This window comes from Octopus bimaculoides, chromosome 8 (assembly GCF_001194135.2).
Source record: "Octopus bimaculoides isolate UCB-OBI-ISO-001 chromosome 8, ASM119413v2, whole genome shotgun sequence".
Taxonomy (NCBI): domain Eukaryota; kingdom Metazoa; phylum Mollusca; class Cephalopoda; order Octopoda; family Octopodidae; genus Octopus; species Octopus bimaculoides.
The window spans coordinates 38,121,583-38,125,791 of record NC_068988.1 but is presented as its reverse complement, the minus strand read 5'-3'; the positions used below and the strand labels follow the sequence as shown (position 1 = coordinate 38,125,791).

Below are 4,209 nucleotides of genomic sequence, written 5' to 3'. Positions count from 1 at the left end.
GTAATAGGCTTCTTTCGGTTTCCGTCTACCAAATCCACTCAAGGTTTTTGGGTCGGCCAGAGGACATATTAGAAAACACGAACTTCACCGTTAGCGGCCCAGCCCCTCCAAACGTCTTAAACGCCACAGGCTAGAAGAGATAGTTCCCTGCCAGGTCCCGATACTTCAGGGTTTTGTTTCGTTCAGTGACCCCTCCATTTACCGCAGCATCCAGGATATGGGAGGGAGTAAAAGAGTCACAGACCGTGACGCCCCAGATTAGGCACCTACCTCTTACTCAGAAACAGAGGGTAAGACCATCTGGTCTCTTGCCATCATTTCTGGATAATCCCAATGGCTCCAGAACTGTGGGGATATTAATTCGAGCCAGGGCTCGCTCAATGATTACGCTTGGTGTGATGAACGAAACGACCAGCATTTAGGCGGTGAGACAAACCGTGAAGACCTGTGGGATCGAGGGGCCTACCTTAGCGACATCTCAGTCCCCTACAGACGTCAGCTTCCACTCTGAGTGCGATGGCGATGCGGAGCTCATCAAGACTGAGCACATCTCTAATGTTGGCCATAGACAGGGCATCAACCCAGTCCCCTGAGACTTTAGCACTAGCAGAAAGTTACGCTACACCTTGAAAATTGATCAAGGAGAGAATTGAAAGTGGCACCTGAACGCAGATCGTCTTATACTCTATGCTTCCGTCTTTCCTCAACTGTAACAGGAACTGATACACCCAGCTCTATCTCTACTGTAACAGAGCTTCATCTATCTCTCTGTTGGAATTAATGCAAGTTGGAGAGGAGAGGATGTTGCCTACTAAAGGGAAGCAAGCGAAGATGGAGGAAAAAACAGGGAAGAAAGAGAGACGAGCACTTGCGCCGACCTAAACCCCAAAAAGTTCTGAAGAACAAACAATTCGTTGACAAAGAAAAATAATTAATAAAAATGAACAAATAATGGTAAAAGGAGTGAAGAAAAATGAGTGGAAATTAGAAAAATAAATACAATAAAACGGCATGCGTACTCCCTCAATTATACATCGCACCAGAGGACATTGGAATTCCTCTCTCTAAGGGAATTCTGAGACAATCTAAAACATTCACGCCATTAACCGTGGCTGATTGCGAGAATGAAGTGTTTGAACAACAGGGCACTTACCCGAACATAATCTAATGCTTCAGTGAGGCTAGAAACTAATAAAGCCAAAAACTTCTTTGTAGTTAACTCCCGAGAACGTCTCAAAAATTACGTTATTTCTAGAGTTTTACTCCGTATAACTATGAATGCAGTAACACTTACCGTTACAGCATTAAGGATGTGTGATCACGCAAAATTGTTAACAGTGGTGCCTGTTCTAATTCCATTCGGCGAGAGTTGAACTCACAAAGTAAAGTTCACAAAATTTATTAATGTTTAATTTATAATTAGTAAACGTGAACTATCAGAGAAAAATATAATGACCGCAGATTATTTTACGACACACTTGTATAATTTCGCAACACAAGTTAGAAAGCGCTGGAATATACGCAAACCGGATATAGTCTTATTCAGAACAAAATGAATTGTTTCGTTGAAATCAACCAATCAGCTCAAAATAAACTTGATTCAATATCAATTTCAAACATAGATACAGACTACAGATGTTACAGGGTTATCATCAATGATGTTCCACAAGAGCAGTGGTTCTCAAACTGGAGTCCGCGGACCCCAAGGGGACGGCGAAGGGACGCTGAAATATCGTGAAAACGGGGTGGCTTGAAACAGGTTTAAAACTCTGAAGACTTTCAATTTTTCACATGCTATCATCCCTTTTTTTAGGGGGAATCGCATGACCGTGACATATAGAACACATTATAGAAAACGAAAATCGCCAAAATTAAAAAATAAAAAAGTTACAGCCATTTTCCCTCAGTGTCTAATTCCAATGCCCACCCTAAAATCTTTTGAAAAGTTTGAGAATCACTGCTCTAGAGGGTTTCATGCCTTTAAACATTAACCCTCCTCCACCAGCTGAGCCAGCCGGTCAACGTAGATACAGGCCACATATTTCGAATGATACAACAATTCTATATAGACTCTGTATGTAATTGTAAAAACAATTTCACCCCAGGAGGATTGAAGTCAAAACTGATTCGTTTATTGATAAAACATCGAATTTGGAGGTAGTTCAAATTATCTTTCATATAAACTGAAAATGATTTGAGCTAATGAAGAAGCAACGTGATCACTGAAACTACAATAATGAGCAAATTTCCCACAAATCATACCCACTGCTCTAGAGGTTCTCAGGCCTTGCTCCACCAGCCGCAGATTGATGAAGTCTCACTCACAACAAACCACAAGTTTATTCTCGTTATCCAACGTAACTTTCTTTGCAACTGTTATTAGGGTGCAATAATAGATTATAAAAAATAGTGGGTACATAATGTGGCGTATAAAACCAATTCTAGTATTTTACGTGACACAACAAACACTGGCGTCAAAACGCATTCATTCTTGAAACTTGTGTTTACGGTGTATCTAACAGCAATCTGTGGCCTTCAAAAAAGGCAACTGTAAAACTCTTAGATTACGATAAAACACGACAGCTCTCACAAAAGCCTGGGCACAAGGAAGTTAAAACTGAGTAAATGGGTCGTTGTATACTAAAGATACACACACAAACATGTAAAATCCACTGCTCAGCCATCAGTATTATATTTTTCTGTAAAACATCCTAGATGTGAATGGAATAGAGGAAGACATTGAATAATGTAGTCTTAGATACACCAAATATGTCTAGATAAAAAGGACAAGCATTCCTTCAGAAATAATCTCGCGGAAGTTAAAATGAAAATCGTTGTTTCATCAACTCGTTCAACAATTTCCGTAAAAAAATTTTTTTCTTTCATTATTTTTTCAGCTCACACAATGACCTAGACAAATATGTGTGTGTATATATATATATATATACATATATATATATATATATACACACACACAAGCACATGAACACATACATAAATATACTTACGTACACATACATACATACATGTATACTTACACATAGAATACGTAAACGTAAGTGATTCATGAAAACAGAAAAAGATGTATGTGTATGTATATATGTGAAGAAAGGGTATATGTGAGCGGGTGTTTATTCAACTCGCTCGTGTACATGAAAGACAATGAGTGAACGTTTATGTGTGCGCGCGTGAGTATGCGACTATACTTCACTGTTCAGCTGAAAAAAAAATTTTTTTATTTCTTTTAATTTTTTTTCACGGAAATTGCCGAACAAATAGATAAAACAAAACGACTTTCAGTTTGACTTTTGTGAGACCCTCTCCGAAGAAATGCCGAAGAAGATAATCAAGACCACAATGTATTTGATCCGAGATCTCCTTAATCAGGGTTGACCTAGGGCTAAACAACAACATATGAAAACAAACTTGTTACTCAACAAGTCGTCATTCGTTGACCTTGCCTTCCATTCATATATATATATATAAAACACTGCAAAGTTTAAGAGTAATACAAAAATTGACAAATTTAAAAATATTTTCTTACAAGATATTGTCTTTCTGTTGCTGGTGGCGGTATTATTGTTTTTTTCCTTCTTTATCGGCCGTTATTAGTTGCTATTAATTGCGGTTGTTGTAGTCGTTATTGTTGAAACTTGTTCAATGCTATTTATTGCAACTGTCTGATGTTACTTTTGTGGTTGCTCTGTTGTTGCTTTTGTAATTTTTACTGTATGTGTGTTGTTGTTGTTGTTGTTGTTGTTGTCTTACATATTTTCTGTAACTTATTGATATTGCCTGCAGTTGTCGTTATAGTGTCGTTTTAACTTGGTGTTCGTGTGCTGATGTTGGCGATGGAAGCTGACTCTGTCACAGGAACCGATAGTGGGTGGCTTTATTGTATAGGCTTACTTCAATACTTCAATTCAAAAATCAGTCGTAGGAAGCGAACATCCATAGAACGAATACCAGTAATATTCTAGTACACATCCATCTTATAATATTTTGCAGTTTACATAGAAATCAACCGAATTTCCTGTTAACTTACAAGGAACCGACTTTAATGATGGTGGTGACGTTAATGCTGATTTTGATTTCACTAGTAGTGGTAGTAGTTTGTATTCGTTGGGCTATTAGTTGTCATCTTTGGTAATAATAGTATTGGTTGTAGTGTTCTTGTTGTAAGTGGTGCCGTCCTTTTGTATCTATTAA

The 4,209-nt window shown here is 38.1% G+C and overlaps 1 long non-coding RNA gene across 1 annotated transcript in view; it reads right to left on the bottom strand.

Moving 5' to 3' along the window:
- LOC128248566 (uncharacterized) overlaps positions 1 to 4,203 on the bottom strand; it is a 30,726-nt gene extending 26,523 nt beyond the window's left edge. The window contains exon 1 of the long non-coding RNA XR_008264740.1: positions 3,545 to 4,203. This is a non-coding gene — a long non-coding RNA (uncharacterized LOC128248566). The remainder of the gene's footprint in view (positions 1 to 3,544) is intronic.
- Between the last annotated feature and the right edge of the window lie 6 nt (positions 4,204 to 4,209).